Source organism: Mustela putorius, unplaced genomic scaffold (assembly GCF_011764305.1).
Source record: "Mustela putorius furo isolate JIRA1106 unplaced genomic scaffold, ASM1176430v1.1 tig00003923_pilon_pilon_pilon, whole genome shotgun sequence".
Taxonomy (NCBI): Eukaryota; Metazoa; Chordata; class Mammalia; order Carnivora; family Mustelidae; genus Mustela; species Mustela putorius.
This window is the reverse complement of record NW_025422068.1, coordinates 10,560,229-10,577,249: the sequence shown is the minus strand read 5'-3', so window position 1 is coordinate 10,577,249 and position 17,021 is coordinate 10,560,229. Positions and strand designations below refer to the sequence as shown.

The 17,021-nt window shown below is 52.1% G+C and overlaps 1 protein-coding gene across 3 annotated transcripts in view; it reads left to right on the top strand.

Annotated features, from left to right (window-relative positions):
* Positions 1 to 17,021, top strand: part of RASGEF1C (RasGEF domain family member 1C) — an 83,526-nt gene that overhangs the window by 28,632 nt on the left and 37,873 nt on the right. The window contains exons 1-3 of one of the 3 annotated variants that reach the window (XM_004758997.3): positions 4,435 to 4,580; positions 5,138 to 5,297; positions 8,438 to 8,635. The exons of 1 other annotated variant lie outside the window; for it this stretch is intronic. The gene's annotated coding sequence lies outside the window, so the exon portion shown is untranslated. Of the gene's footprint in view, positions 1 to 4,434; positions 4,581 to 5,137; positions 5,298 to 8,437; positions 8,636 to 17,021 lie in introns of those variants that run through there. One more of the 3 variants, XM_004758998.3, reaches the window with a different exon arrangement.

Here is a 17,021-nt window from a genome sequence, read left to right as displayed (position 1 = left end):
GGAGCCGGCCCCTCCCCCCGGGGTCTATCTTCCCATTGCTTTGGATTCACTTCTCCGCCGGTCCTACCTTTCAGAAAGTGGTTGTTTTTCTGTTTCCAGAATTGCTGTTCTTCTTCTCTTCAATCTGCCGATGGATTTGCAGGTGTTTGCAATCTTTAGATAAGCTATTTAACTGATCTCCTGCTAGCTGAAGTAGTCTCAGCCTGCTACTTCTCCGCCATCTTGACTTCTCCCTCCCCGGAAGCTCCTCTTGATTGCAGCTCCCTCCTCCAGGAAGCCAGGTGGACTGAGGTGCACCGGGAAGAGATGCAGGCAGGACCAGCTTCTGCCCAACCCTGAGAGCTCCCATTCCCAGAGCTGTCACGTTTTTGCAGAACCTGGGTGGCTGAAACTTTTCTGAAGACGAACGTGAGCCCCAGAGAGACAGGGCCCCCTGTCCCCTGAGCAGCGGGACCTGTCCACACCAGCAGCCATTCTTCCCTGGTGCAGGACACCTATCCTGGACTGCAGCCTGGGCCGAGCCCTGAGAACGGGACTTACGGCCGCCCAAGCTGAGTCTTTGCAAGAGGGAAGCAGGCACTCAGCATGGCTGGGTCCTCTGGTGTCCTCCCCACCTTCCATCTGCAGGAGCACGCAGAGAGCGGGGAGGGCTGGGGCGGGGAAAGGGGGATGTGTATGGCCTTGGCCTCAAGGGCCCCCTGCTGCCTGAGGAAGCTCAGGCTTCCTGCCGGGCTTAGACGTGTGGAGGAACCAGCTTGGTTTGCCCAAGAGACCCCAGGGTAGGAGAGCCTGAAATCTACCCCACCCGCCAGCCACTAGCCCTGTGACCTCGGGGCACCAGCCAAGGTCCCCCTTGGGGGTGGTACTGGGAATTAAACACAGCCATGTGTTCGCTCACTGCTCAGTCATTGTTACGTGTGGATGTGTTTACTTTAATGCATTTTAAAAAGCATATGGCCAGCATATGAGACCCATGAGATCGTAGATATTGTTGGTAAGGACAATGCTAATCTTAAAATGGAAACTGATAGGAGGGACGTGGTTCGCTGAAGAGCTGCCCTGGGAGCGGGGGGCCTGGCAATATCCCAAAAGGGACCCTGGAGTGTCCCGTTCAACAGATGCTGACATGAAGGGTTTCATTTCCCAAAGGCCCCAAGCCTGAGGCTGGGCTCTTGCAGGGACCCAGGTGGTGGCGCTGGACAGGAGCATCACCCTCCCATACCTGGCATACAGGTGTCCCCAGTCCTGGGAAGGCTGTTCCTCCTGGGGAGTGTCCTCACTCCTCCAGCACCCCTCGAGGCTTCCACATGCTGACAGGGTGGCTCGGCCTAGCACAGAGGATCTGGGGTGAGCTGGGCTCCCTCATCGGCCGGGGCAAGGCACCATGGTTCTCGCCTGGGAAATGGGACACGGGAGCAGCAAGGTGCTGGTGGGCAAGGATGGAGTGAGCCCGTCCAGGGGAGAGCCAAGCCCAGGGCCACACAAGGTGAGGCTCACGATTGCCCCCTGCCCCCCATGACTGCTTCTGCTGGAAGGTCGGCTGAATCTGGGGGAGGGAGAACCAGCCATCCCACGTGGGCCAAGGCATCACTGTGAGTCACGTGATCGTGTGTTAAGCATGTGCGGACTGGGAGTCTTGCTGGGACAGAGTGGCCGGTTCACCCCTGTCCCCTCCCCTCTCCACCCACGGGAGGCAGCAGCCTGGTGAGCACATGATCAGGAAGCTCTGTGGGGGCTGCAAGGGTGCAGGTGTTAGAGCAGGTCTGTGGGTCTCACATCACAGACTTCTCTGCATGAATGTCCCTGCCGGCCTGAGCACGGGAGGTAGGCAGAGTGATCAGGAGCTGGGCTGGAGCTGGGAGCCCCCTACCCCCCGCCAGATGCAGAGAGCAGGGGCGAATGTCCAGTGCCTGATGGCCAGTAGTTAGCAGTCCGGGCCTCCAAGGAGGGGTTCTGGTGGCCACATGGCCTTCTAGGCAGGACTCGGGTCCTAGCACCGTGGCCTCCTTGCCCATCTTTCAGGATGGTGGCTGCAGAGACTGTTCTGCCTGGGTCCCTGGCGTTGACCCTGCGCAGGGGAATGACTCCAGGGTCTGGGGTCTGAGTTTCCTGCCATCCAGCCGGGACCCCTCCCTACACCAGCTGCCTGGGGTCTGCCTATGCAGAGACCGTCCCAAGTGAGAACCGGTCCCTGCTTTGGGTGATTCTGGACCCACATGCAGGGGAATCATAAAAGCCTGATGATCAGTTTGAGCCCCTGGAAGCATTGGGGGCCGTTCTGTGCCCCCCTCACCTTCCAGTTAGCTGGGTGACCCTAGCACAGGTCAGGTCCTCTCTCTGAGCCTCAGTTTCCCCTTCTGTGAAATGCAGATAAGGACAAAACTGCTCTTCGGCCAAGCCTTGAGGGAAGCCCATTCACAATGGTGTGTCTGTGCACAGGCAGCCTGGGTGCGGACCAGGGAATGACAGTCCCAGTGTCCCAGAGGCTGCAGCCCAGAATGGGGACTGAACCCACAGTTGCGATGGGAGCTGCCAGGCTTGGGGGGGGGGGTGCGCGGTTCAGACACACACATGCACACATCTTCCCAGCCTTTCTGACAACGGCCTTTTCTCTGTCTGCTGGATGTTTCTGAAAGGAGCCAGAGAGAAACAGTATGATTCTTTGTTTTATTCTAACACTGATGACTTCATCTTCCCTTGTTCTTCCCAGAAAAGATGATGACGAATTTGTTAAAGTTCAGCTGTGAGAGCCCCCTCTTAGAGCAAGAATGAGAAGTATTTAAAAGCAGCTTCTTGCTTCTTGGAGTTATTTTCAGACAAGTGGCCCCACTCAGGCTCACGGTGGCTCTCCAGCTCCCGCTGTCCATGGGGAGGAAGGTGGGGAGTACCTGTCCTGGTCCCCGAGCTCCCCGGCCCTCTGGGACCACCCCCAGCTCCTTGTCTGGGCCCCGCACCTGTGTCCCAGTCACCGGGCACTGGGAACAAAAAGCTGGGCAGTTTTCAACTTGTTCCCCCAGATTTCCAGATTCAGGGCAGAAATGAAATGGTTTCCAGACCCTTCTAGCCAGAAGGGAATGAATGGATCCAGGGAATGATATCTGGGGCAGCCTTCCCTCCGTGCTGACTGCTGACGCCCCTGCACCTCTGGACTCCCCTTCCTTAGCCACCCTGTGGTCGCCGGGCCTTGACCAGGACAGCCCCAGGTATATGCGGCCAGGCTCCGAGAGAGGACAGAAAAACACACAAGTGGCAGCCAAGGGCCAGGCAGCCTGGGCTGGGCGGGGGCAAGTCCTGCCTGGGGGTGGGGGGAGGCGGATGGACAGGCTGGGGTGACTGCCCAGCTGTCTGGGTATGATGGGGACCTTGGGTCCCCTGTGATGGAGAAGGGGGCTCCCAGTCCTCCTTGGCCTACCCTCAGGGCAGCAGGGCAGGGAAGGGTGTTGTGGGCAGGACGACACACTGGCACGACACTGACCTGCTCCTCACCTACTGGGGGATATGATGAACCCACTTTACAGATGTGGAAACTAAGGTTCAGCCAGTGAGGCTCCACCCACCCTCAGCCACAGAGCCAGCCTCTGCCTCCCCAGACCATTCTTTGAAACAACTTCCAGAAGCCACGGGGAGAAAACAAAGCGTTTATTTTTGCCCAAACTGTTCCCCCTCCCCGAATCGCCTGAGAGGTGTTTGTCTGGAGGTGTGGGTGACTCACGCAGGCACTCAGAGATGGAACCGGTTATTTTTGCCTCAGACTCTGGCAGGCCGTGGGCAGTGTCCCCATGGGGTGCACGGGTGGCCCAGGCTGACCCACTGCGGGAGGGAGACCAGGTGGCAGAGTCAGCGTGCCCTGGCCTCCCCACCCGGGTCCTGAAAACAAGCCCCCAGGCCCAAAAGGCAGGCTCTAAGTTCGCTGGGGGTGCTTGTTGCCTGCTGGGTCTCCTGCCCTCCTGGGGGTGATGCTGGCTTCAGGCCATCATCCAGGTTGCCATCCCCATTGCCCCATTCTGTTGCATCTGAGCATGAGCCCCTTTCCCCCACCCACTGCAGGCTGCGTGCCCCAGGATGACTCCCACGCTCTTTCCAATAATGCCTGAGCCTGGCCTTTGTGGGTACAGCTGCAGAACCTGCAAGTCCCAGGCTCTCGTAGTCTGGCGGCCACAGAACCAGAGATGAGAAGGGGTCTTCTGCCCTGGGCTCTCCGGGCTGCTCCCTCCCTGAAGAGGTTAAGGGAGTGGGCTTGCCAAGAATGGAGGGGTCATGGCCAGGGTCTCAGGAGAGCAGGGTCCTCACATCCTGGAACTAGGGCCATGGCCTTCTAACCCAAGCTGTCCCCCACATTCTGGGATTCCAGGGCCTCAATTTGGAGAGGCTCTGCGGTGCTTTCAAGAGCCCCTTCCCTCCAGGGCCCCAAAGGGCAGGAGCCACAGCAGTGGCAGGGGTGGGGGTGGGGAGTCATCCTGACTCTACCGCAGGACGGAGACAAGCACATTGAGGCTGGACCGGGGGACAGATGCCACAGCTGCCAGCACGTTGGAGACTCGGCCTTGAGGACCGGGGGAACAGGAGAGGACCGTGACCTGGTGAGCTGGTGCCACACAGAGAGGGGCTCCAAGTCAGAGGCAGGCGGCCTGTAGGCCAGGGCAAAGCAGGGCAGGGCGGGCAGGGCAGGGGGCCCAGCACAGGATGGGGAGGAGAGAGAGCACCAAAGGAGGCCTGAGACCATAGGAGCCGTCTGAAGTTTTGGCAGGAGAGGAGACTATGAACAGCTTACTCTGGGTGCTCATAGGAGGCTGGTGAGCCCCCAGCCAGGGCAGGGGTCCTGCAAGGAGGAGACCAGCAGGCCGGACCAGTGGCCTAGCAGGGTCTCGGGGACCCTGGCAGAGTCCCAGCCAGGAACAGTTAGCGTTTTCATCCCTGGTCCCCCCTTCATGCCTCTCAGCGGCCAGTGTGTTCCTCCCACAGTCTGATAGTCATTCTCCGTGGTAAATAAGACACTTGTTCCTTCTCACAAAGCAGGCCACGTTTCTCCCTGGCAGCTGCCGCCTGGCTGGCCAGGCCACCGAGCAGCCTGGTCACCACAGTCAGCCTCGGCCGGTGGCCAGACACAGCTGAGCACTTTCTCCACCTTCCTGCACAGGCTGCTGTACTCCGTCAGCTCCCAGGGACTGCCAGTCACCCAGCCAGCCAGCCAGCCTTGATCGACTGAGCCCTGCTTCAGATGCTGGGGGCTTAGCAGTGAGCAGGATTGACAAAGCTGTGCCCCTGAGGAGCTCCTGGCCCTGTGGGGAGGACAGCAGGTAAACAAGTAGCAAAAAGACCCAGGATAATGTTGCTACCAGGATAAATGGCGCAGGGCAGGAAATGAGGCCCCAGGGTGCAGGGAACACAGCCTGTGTGAGACAGGAGTGCAGGGAGAATTACAGACAAGGTCACAGGGGTGGTCTTGGAGCCCAGTCGGTAGGACTTCGTGGACCACGAAGTGGGCTTTAGGGAAAGGCCCAGACCTGTCACACACCAAGTCCCAGCACTGTGCTGGGCACATTCATTCACAAGCTCTCTGGAGCTGACATGGGCTTGTTAGGCCCCTTGTGCGTGGGGGGAACTGAGGCTCGGGGAGGCACCTACACACTTCCTAGCCGCTCACATCCACTGGCCACGGCCCCTCCTCTCCCAGCAGACCAGCCCTCAGACATGTCCCCTTCCGGGACCCCCGTGGCTCAGAGGACCCTTTCTGCACCCTCCCAGTGCATTGGTCCCAGCCCCCGTCTGCTGCCACTCTGAAGGTCCCTCCCAGGAGGGGACCCTGCAGCTGGACCTCCAGGGGGGACAGGAGAAGGGTGTCCTGAAACAGGGGAGACAGTGAACAGCCTGACTTTGAGGCAGCAGTGTGGACAGCATGTCTGGGGCACAGCAAGCAAGCAGATGGGTCTGGTGTCATCATGCTAATTTGTGTGTGTGTGTGTGTGTGTGTGTGTGAGAAATCGACTCATTTATTTATTTTAAATCAACTCATTTATTAAAATGAATATATTTTAGGATGTAATTTTATGCTCCTACCTAAATCACCAGCATCACTTCCCAAACATAAAAAGTGATTGTAAAATTTCACGTAACAGGGGCGCCTGGGTGGCTCAGTCATTAAGCATCTGCCTTCGGCTCAGGTCATGACCCGGAGTCCTGGGATCAAGTCCCGCCATCGGGCTCCCTGCTTGGCAGGAACCCTCCTTCTCCTTCTCCCCCTGCCCCTCCCCCTCCCATGGGCTTGTGCACATGCTCTTTCTCTCTCTCTCAAATAAATACAATCTCTTAAAAAGACTTTTTAAAAAATGCATGTAATAAAACAAGTATTAATTTTTTAAAAAGAATAAAAGTACAGAATAGAATATAAGCCCCAGTGTTCCAGTTCTAGGTCAGTTCCACTCTACCTTTCCCACTGAGCACAGCTTAAAATCTGACCAAAGGCACAGAGCCGCTCTCTGGGGACTTAGAAAGCTAAGTCATTGCAGGCAGCCTGGGGAAGAGAAGCAGAATTTGAGGTTGATAGTGGGTTTACCATTTTCCCTCTGCGGGAGATTCCTCCACCAGAAACCACAGAGGGACCTTTGTGTCCCGAGAGAAAGCTGCAGTGCAGAACCTCTGCTTCTGGTTCAAAGAGCAGGAAAGGAGTCTCTTATGGCTCAGACAGAATCTGGAAATACGTATTTTTAAAATATGCATTTTCTCCTGCTTTTTCAGACTCCAGCCCAGACACAGTCCAGGGGAGCCTTGCCTGGGCCCTACAAGAGCCTCCTCCCTAAATGAGGGAAAACTTCCCCTCCCAGCAGGGGAGCTGTTGTCCCCCAGGGGACACAAGGAACCTGCTGCTTTTCTCTCTCTCTCTCTCTGTCTTCCTACACCTGGATGCAGGCATAGTCTTGGGTGTGCACAGCAGAATAGGGTGAATTAAGCCCCAGCTTTCTGGCTGGCTGACCCAAAAGGAAACTGACCCAGGAAACTGAAAAATACCATAGAGATACGGTATTATGGGGGGGGGGGGCGCTCAGGAAAGCAAGGACCTGATGTTTATGCCTGGGTGGCTCAGTTGTTAAGCATCTGCCTTCAGCTCAGGTCCTAATCCCAGAGTCCTGGGATTGAGCCCCGTATCTGGCTCCCTGCTCAGCGGGGAGCCTGCTTCCCCCCCACCCCGCCTGCCTCTCTGCCTACTTGTGATCTCTGTCAAATAAATAAGTAAAATCTTTTTTTAAAAAATCATTGAAGGCAAGCGTATAAACAAGAATACATAATACATATTTAATCAAGAATATATAATTATATAATTACTGTATTTTATATAACATATAAAATTTTTAATCAAAACATACAAACAGCAGCAGCAGAATCTCCAAACACTTAGACATTAGACAGCACGTGTCTAAACAAATACTCCACAGAGAAGAGAGGAAATCTCATGGCGAATTTGAAAACATTTTGAACAGAATGAGAATGAAAACATTACATGTGAATGTGAGAATTTGTGGCATGAGCCTAAAACAGTCCTTAGAAGAAACCGATAGCATCCAATTCTCGTATTAGGAAGGGAGAAAGGTCTTAAATGAATAATTACAAATTCCGCCTTAAGAAGCTAGGGAAAAAAAAGAGCAAAGTCGACCCAAAGCCGGTGGAAGGAAGGAAGGAATAAAGATAAATGTCAAAATCAATGGCATTAAAAACACATCGGGGTCATGGGTTGGAAAACTATCAACTCTCCCCAAATTCATCTACACGTTTACTGCAGTTCCAGTCAAAGTCCCAGCGGGGGTTTTTGGTACATAGAGACAAGGTCATTCTGAAGCGTATAACAAAAGGCAGAGGACTCAGAATACTTTAAAACACCAACATGGGAATAGCAATAAACGTAAATCAGCTTGTGACCATCCATGCTTATAACAGGGGCACCACTGATCAAATGTCACTTCTGAGAGGCCGTCTGGCTCTGGTGCTCAGGGTGGCACAGAGGGGATCCTAGTCAGGACAAGGGTTCCATCCTCTGGCTCTGGGGACCCTCGGGGCTGATGGCCAGTGTTTGGGCATGGAATGCAATTATCTCCTCGATGGGCCTCCGTTTCTCCACTTCCTGGCCCAACCCAATCCTCACCCAGCACTTGGAGAGACTCGGGGGTGGACCCCTAGCCTCTGAGTGGGGCCTCCAGGTGGCTACAGCAAACACACCTTCCAGATGTTCAGAAAGGAGCCGGGGGCGAGAGCGGGAGGCCAGGCTGCGGTAGACTTTGGACAGTCCCCGTGCCCCTGTGCAGACCAGAGCCAGACAGCCCCCCTGTGGGGTCTTCCCACCTCAGTCCTGCAAGGCCCAGAGAGAGAAAGTGAGATGTCTAGGGTCACACAACAGTGACAGGCACTCACGATCATGCACGCATTTGCCCACTGGGTTGTGTTTCAGACATATTTTGGGGGACCCTCCAAGCACAGTCCAGATGGATATGATCTCATGGGGAGACAGAAGGATGAAGGAAGCTAACAGATGTGAGAACCTCAGGAGGGGCAATGATGTCAGAAGACCTCCCTGCTGATGTGATATGGAGGGGCAGCCAAAGGACAGTCTGCATGACGTGAGCTGAGCGGGTCACTTCCCAGCTAGGTGGGTACCCACAGTGTAATTCCGGGCTTACATCATCTGCCTGGAAACAGGGTCAGACCCCATGGGTTAGGGGCTCCCTCCACCCTGCAGGGCTTCCCCCAACCCCCGTCACCCCGGTGGCTAGTCACAAGTCTGGCTTTTCACCCATGCTTCTGGTAGACTGACTGTACATCACAGGTTCCCCTGACACCCCACTCGGGTTCAATTAATTTGATAGAGTGACTCCCAGGACTCAGAGAAACATTTATTTATATTTGTCCCTTTACTATAAGAGTATGGGAAGGATGCCAATGAGCAGCCAGATGGAAGGGTACACGGGGCAATGTCTGGGGAAAGTCAGGCAGCTTCCTTGCTCTGTCCAAGTACCTGACTCTCCCAGCCTCTGCATGTTCACCAGTCTGGAGGCTCTCAGAATCCTGTCCTTCTGGGCTTTTTTGGGGGGAGTGAGGGGAGGGCTTCATTATGTAGGGATGATTCTTTAAATCATTGGCCACTGGCAGTTGGCTCAACCTCCAGACCCTCTCCCCTCCCCCAGAGAACAGCAGGCAGGATTGAAAGTTCCAACCCTCCAATCACATGGTTGTCCATCCCCACCCCCAGTGAACACAGCCCTCCTACCTCCTTCCACAGGTTTCAAAAGTCGTCTCGTTAACATAAACCAGGTGTGGTTGAAAGGGGTTTCTTATCACTGTCTCAAAACCTGTATCCCAAACCCTCATCCCATTCAGATGGTTTTAGGAGCACTGTGCCAGGAACAGGGACGAATATATTGCTTATTAGAAATGACCCTATCATAGAGGGTCCTCTCTGTGAGATGTGTCCCAGTAAGCTCCAAATGATGGGGAGTCGGCCAGGTGAAGTGAGGGAAGGGAGCTCCTGGCAGGTTGTGTTCTGAGCTGAGCCCAATGGAGGAGGCCGGAGGGAAGGCTGGAGGGATCTTGCCCTCCCACTGCTCTTTGGAGTCCTGGCAATTCCCCCACGCTCCAGGGAGCTTAGACCTGGGTCTGTATGGACATCTGCCCTCCTGGGCTCCCTCCAAGGCACTGAAGTGTGGGAAGCTAGGATCAGACGCTTGGTGTCAGAAGCCTCTCAGGCTGGGGATGCCTGTGGCCCCATGTGGGCCATGCAGGTGAAGCACTGTTCAGCCCTGCACCCCCCGGGTTCACTGTACCCCTCCCTCCCAGCAGCCCCTCCCTCTCCCTCAAGCCTGGGAGAGTCCCCTTTCTCTGCCTCTCTGCTCTCTGCTGCCACTTCTTTCCAGGGGTTCAGTTCATTGGGTAGGGGTGGGGGGTGGAGGGGGAGGGGGTGGGAGGTAGGGCGAGGGGGTGCAGACTGGGAAGGGGACCCTGTGAGGAAACCAGTTACTCTCTTAAGTGATGCTCCTCCTCCTTTCAGTATCCTCGACTTTCCAAAGGAGGGGGTCGAACTGGCAGGTCCTTAAGCTGTGGGTGGATTATCGCTGCCCTTTCTGAAGAAGATATTCCACCTTTGTGCTCCTAGCTAGAGGTTAAGTCTATTTGTTGGCTATCAAGGCGTTTTCAAAAGCTTTCCTAGCACTGTGTCATGGGTGACAGGCATCTTGTATGTGGCTTACCTGCAGCAGGGAGGCAGGCTGAGCTGGATGATGGGGACGGTGCTGGGACTGTATTAGGATGGGAATCGGCAGGAGGGTCTTTCCCTGGAGGTTCTGCTCCCGGGAGCCAGGTGAAGGGACCCCGGGGTGGCCAGTGTGTGTCACCCACACACAGGACATCCTTCCCAGCATGGAGCCCACCCCTTGCACAGCCTGGAGAAAGAGGTCTCAGAGAAAGAGAACGTGCCCAGGTGTGTGGGAAGCAGATGGTTGTCCAGCCACATGGAAGGATGTGGTGCCCTGTCTGGACCCCGAAGCCCTCACTGACCGCCCCCCGCCCCCATTCCTCGGGCTCAGGCAGCGCCAAACAGCTTCTTGCAAGCAGGACCTGAGAGGGGTGCTAAACGGAGCCACCTGCAGCTAGGGGGAACCTACTGGAGACACCTTCGAGTTAGCAAAGAGTCCACTGGTACGTCCCTGCCACCTTCCATGGGGTGAAGGAGACCACAGGTGGGCAGTCGTGAGCCATGCAGGCAGGAGTGTCATTGGAGTAATTTCTTTGGGCATCAAGATACTTTCTTCTTCTGGTGACACAAACCCAGGACAAACTGTCAAAAAAAAAAAAAAGAAAGAAAGAAAGAAAGAAAGAAAGAAAGAAAAAAGGAGAGGGGGTGGAATTTACTGTTTCACATACAAAAAAGCCTACCTGCGGGGCCAACTTTGGGCTCAGCTGGATCTCAAACATTGTGCTCAAATCTTTTCCTCCTGCCCTCTCTCAGTCCTGCTTACCTTGGGGGGGGAAGGAAGGAGTCTTCCCAGCAGCTCAGGCTTTCATCTGTTCAATCCCCTTTCCTGAAGGAAAGAGAGAAACACTGAGACCTCCACTAAAATACAGTACTAAGACCCTTGCTAAACACCCACACACAGACAGAGAGAATAGGGTTAGCGGCAACAGCAAGAAACTGTAGGAAGCTGGACAGCAGGTTGGATGAGTAAGCAGTGATAGAGCAGCCTGAGAAGTTGGATTAAGTCAGAGATTGGGCCTATAGCTCCTCTTCCCAGCCTCAGGATCAGAGTTCCTCCCCCAGGCAGCCCACCTGGATTACCCCCACCATGGGAATGACCAAGAGTGAGGGACCCTATGGGTTACTCCACAAGCCCTACCCTCTCCCTCAGAGTGTCCAACCCGCTTCTTGTCTCTATCTGACAGCCAAGGATTCCCAGACACCTGAGGAAGCCTTCCGATATGGCATGTATTGATCAAGACAGATGAGGGGAGAAAGGCAAATTGGGGCAAACCAGGGCAGTGCGGGAGAGAAGAAAATTTCTAATAAAACTAGGCTACTGATATCCTTGGGGAGGTGAGAGAAGATTTTACATCTATGAGAAAAGAACGGAGCTTCATACATTTAAAAAGAAATTTTCAAAGGAAAAAATACTGCCTGGAAATTGAAAACATAGCAACAGAAATAACCAATAGTAGATTTGGAATACAAAACTGAAAAACTGAGAAAATAGAGTGATTTTTTTTTAATGGGAAACAGGAGAGAAAGGGTAAAAAATTGGAGGACAAGTCCAGGAGGTCCAACATGAGTACTAAGAGCCCCAAAAAAAAGAAAAGAGAGGAAGTCTTCAGTGAAATCACTTAATTAAATGTCCCAGCATTGAAGGGCACGAGTTTCCCACAGAAGATGCTGCAAAGTGCTCCACACGAGGGATGGAAATGACCCATAGCAAGGTGCATCGTTGTGAACGTTCAGGACACTTAGGACTGGGGTGAGCAACCATCTTGGTTTGTTTGGGGCTGAGAGGTTTCTTAGGATATGAATTTTCAGTACTTCAGTGAGGATGGTCCCGGGAAAGCCAGAATGGTTGGTCACTCTACAAGGATCCCCCCCAAAAAAACCCAATCCAAAACCAAAACCCTACAAAGCTCACAGAGAAGCCAGAAGACAATGCCTTCAAAAATCTGGAGAGAAGTGGTTTCTAATTTAGAATCCTGTGAGCTTTCAATCATATCAGCAAGTGTGATAGTGAAGTGAGATCATATCCAACATTTAAGATTTCAAAAATATTTTCCTAAGCATCTCTTCTCAAGAAGCTATTGGAGAACATGCTCCATCAAAGTGAAATGAGGAGACAAGGTACAGAAAGAAGAATGAGGAGACAAGGTACAGAAAGAAGCAGACCCAACACAGGAGATGTGGAGGGAATCCCTGGGAGGATAAGGGAGTACTCCTAGGATGGAGCTCTTCAACAGATGTGGAGAGAGCTGAGCCATCCCACAGTGGTGTGACCCAGAGACAGCCGGGCATCACGAAGACCCCACCACTTCCATCAGGCCATCTTCTTAAACCAAGGACAGAATGCCCAGGAAGGCTTGGCCCAGATTCTCATGAGGACTTGGCTTGTCTTGACCATGTGCTCCTAAGGGTCTCTCCCCTGATGCTCTGCTGAGCACATGCGTGTCCCTCACAGAAGTTCTCAGCTTTTCTCTGAGAGTGGAAGGCAGCCCCTTCCCTCTGGCTGTACTTCTGCCACATGTCTGGTGCCCGGTCCACACTTCAGTCTTGCTAAGTGCCTCAGCATGAAGAGCCCTGTGTTACCCAAGCCTCACTCATGACCTTGCTTGCAACTTCCCCAAAGGGTCCTTGTCACCTCCCAGGGAAGGGGAAGTCAGATCACGACCTGACCCAGAGACTGTTCTTTTCACCTCCTCCTGGACCCTCTGTCCAGTGTGTCTGCCCTCTGTTTTTCAAGACTAGGTGGTGTATTATCTGGGATAGATACACAGGTGGAACTATAATGAAAAGCAAGGAGATAATTAGCACAAAAGGATGGTCATCACCTAGAGCTGAGGGTTGAGAAGTCAGCTTGATTTGGGAAAGTGTATAAGGTCCTGAGAGTGCTTTTAAGGTACTGATAATACTTTTTATGTTAGCCTGGGTATCATTTCACAGATGCTCATTTGGTTATAATAATAATAAATTATTATTATTTAAATTGTAGATGTGTTTATAGACTTTTTTGTCTTTAATTCTTCTAAAAGTGTAGAGAGGAAAAAGTATCAAGGGAACATTTCTCTGAGGTGATCTCCCAACAAGGGTTGGGATTTATTCTGATTCGATAACCTGGGTCCCTGGTCAGGGGCAGGAGGATGGGGTGCTGCACTGTCACTGGCCAGGACCCAGTTAGCCCCCACCCCCACTCTAATCAGGGTTCCAGCCAGTGGGGAGAAGGGGTTCCAGGAAGTCAGGAAGCATGATGGTTGGGAGCCTAAAGCAAAACCCCTTCCCCATGGTTCAGAGGAGCAACTGGGTGATATATTCCTTGAAAAGGCTGGCATCCTTCAGCCCAATGCCTCTCCTTAGAGAAACGTGTCCTCAGGGAATAATTAAGGGTGGAGACTAAGAGTGAGGGACCATACGGGTTATGGAGCAGAAGGGAGCCCGACATTTCCCTCTTTGAAGAGCCCTATTTTCAGTTACCGGGCTGGGGTGGGTCTTGGTGCCATCAACCTGCACTTGGCAGACTGGCTGTGAGCTGGGCCCTGAGCTCTCAGAAACTGGAGCTTCCTGAGATCTAAAAGCAGCAGGCTCTGTCAGCAGGAGCTGAGGGCCATATGGTGCATAAAAATAACTCAGGCCAGCCAGTCCTCCCCTCTCTCCATCAGGCCAAGTCTGTCAGGTGGCCTCCTAAAGGAAAGGCCAGGTGTATTCCCAGCCCAGGCAAGCAGAACCCCTGTGCTCAGGCCTGGGGGAGGCCCAAGTGCCTTGGGAAGCATATTTTCAGACACTAGGGAACAGAGAGGAACCCTTCACAGGACCTGAATTGGAATGAGAGGAGTGTTTCAGTCCCAGGCTTTGTCAAGGAGGGAGAAGTGGAGGACCACAGCATTTTGGGGCCCTGGACAAGGTGCTGTCACTGCTCAGAGCAGCAGGGCAAAAGTTGGCATGGTCTAGGGCCCTACCCAGGGTGGCCTGGGAGAGTCGAGAAGACCATGTCTATAGGCTAAGATTTCCTTCTCAGCTGAGTCCATTAGGGGTTGCTAAGTGGGCTCCCTGCCTCCTGAAAGCCAGGCCATGTCGGGGTTCCTGGTATTCAGGTTGCCCTCCCCAAGCCTCTGGTTCCTGAGCCCAGGTCCCTGGCTGGATCTCCAGTCCACATCTATATCTCCCACTCAGCCTTTGCCAGTTTCCCCTCCCAGGGCCAGGGCCAGGACCAGGGCCAGGAACTGGGCCTGGTGTCAGGAGCCCAAGTATCTGGGGTACTAATCACCAGCTGCAAACTTGCACACACCACTTTACTTTTTAGGGTGCAGGCTTTCTCATTTGTGGAGTGGGCAATCATTCCCATATGGTTGTGTTAAGGATTCAGTGACATGTGAGAACAAAAGACACATAAAGCAAGACACATGTTTGCTCTTGAGCTGAAACCTCAGGGGCATGGAAACTGCCTGGGTCAGGTGGCACAGGCATTTCATCCAAGACCCTTCCCTGAGTTCAGCTCCCACCCCCCACCCCCGCAAGGGTATAGGGACTGTCCCTGTTCCTGCAGAAGCAGTCTCAAGCAAAGATGCCTATTTGGCTCTTTTAATGATGCCCCGATGTGGGTGATGCTCCCGCCCCCTACCTGGGGAGCAAGTCTGGTGCAGACCCTGCAAGGAAACCTATAATTCAGGCTTCTTCTCAGAGCTTCTGCAAGCTCTGCACAGATTTCCCAGATAAAAGCAAAACTGGACAAGGCTGAAACAGGGGCTCTGAGGAGAACCAGTAGGACTAGAGTAGGCACTCATTCTCATGATGCAGAAAGGTTTTCAGGACACACACACATAGACCTAGGAGCTGTATGGCTTCAACTCCTCCCAAAACACTGCAGTGGGACTAGAAACATCACCCTAGAAGGGCTCTTGGCTCAACCCCCACAGCACACCTGACCCTGATAGAAAGATGAAACAATGTAAGATGCTTATTCTCACCAGCATTATACTCTTTGTTAAGAGTTCTGTCCAATGCATTATGACAAGAAAAGTCTGTGAGGTTTAACCACCAGAAAGGAAGAGATTAAATCACTATTAATTGTAGACTAAATTGTCTTCTGGAAAAACAAGACTGTCAGAACTAATGAGATCTAAAAATCCAATAGCAGTGTCCAGTTAAAGATACAATGGGAAGAGGAGGGTATCAGCAAAGACAGTGAAGCAGGAAGCACCAAGACTCCACCACCAGCTAGACGGCTGAACTGGCAGAGTCCACCTGATTTAACTATCTTAGAACTCTGAGCCTATTCAAAGACTTTCAGCTTCAAAGGAAGGCTTGGAAAGTTTCAGTTCATTTTGGTTAGTTTAAGTTCTTAACACAGTAGCAGCTACCCTTCTTCCACCCCCAGCCTCTAGGCAGCAGCCATGCACATGTTCCTGGAATAGCTTACCCACAGCTATGGGATCCACAGTGGGCAATAAGCACCTCGTCCTGCAAATACTGGGGAATGTGTGTTCTGATTGCTTGTTGCTGTTTCTGGTCACAGAGGTGCAGATAGAGAGGCAGGCCACCATTGTTGCAGTCTATACTGGCTGAAGAGGATTCCGGGGGATTTAAGAAGTCAAAGCCTATTACTACCCACTCCACACACATCCCTTCATTCTTCCCTTTTTCCTCTTTTGGGGGCAAGACATTTAAGGATTAGGATATTCAAAAGCAACCATGTATACAAAGGAAGTTAGAAAGTTACTACACATGCCCAGAGAAAGGTATAGGCTCAGAGAAGACTCAAAGGACCTTAAATTTATACCTCAGTCTGATCCTGGCATAGAAGCACCCTACAACAATTGGAAAGAAAGAAAGAAAAGAAAAGACCTGCAGAAATCTGATTTCTAGAGTCACCACATTATAAGATTCAAACATTCCATTTTCAACAAAAGCAACAACAAATAACAAGATCTGCAAAGAAAGAGAAAGGAATGGACTGTAAAGGGGGTGGAGAAAATCAGAGAAGCCATCCCTAAGAAAGAGATGATGAACTGATTAGGCAAAGACTTTAAGACAACTGTCTCATTCAGAGAGCTAAAGTTAAAGGTGGATAGTCAAGAAAACTATGTATGAGCAAAATAGAAATATCAATAAAGAGATAAATAAAAAAACATTTTAAAAGAACCCAAAAGAAATTTTTAGAGCAGAAAAATACAATACCTGAAATGAGAAATTCACTAGAAGTTTCCAAAAGCCGATTTGAGCAGACAGAAAAATCAGTGAACTTGAAGATAAGACAATTGAAATGATTGATTCTGAGGGACGGGGGGAAATGGTTGAAAAAAATATAGCAGAACGTAAGGGATGTGTGGAACACCATTAAGCAGACCAACATACATGTTGTGAGAGTCCCAGAAAGAGAACAGAGAGAAGGGGTAGAGAGGTTATTTGAAGAAATAATAGTTGAAAACTTCTCAAAGTTGGTAAAAGACATGAATACAAACATACAAAAAGGTCAACAAATTGCAAGTAGGATAAACTCAAGGAAACCCACACTGAAACATATTATAATCAAACTGTTGAAAGACAGAAACTTGAAAGCAGCAAGAGAAAAGTGACTTGTCTCATGCAAGAAATCCTCAATAATATTATCAGCAGATTTCTTATCAGAAACCTTGAGGTTGGAAGGCAATGGGTTCATGTAATCAAAAGTGTCAAAAGTAAAAAATTGTCAACCAAGAACCCCATATGCAGCAAAACTGAGGGAGAAATCAAGACACTCTCAAATGACATCATCCTTGTTTTCCACTAAGCTCAGGAGCAACACAAGGATGCCCACTTTTAT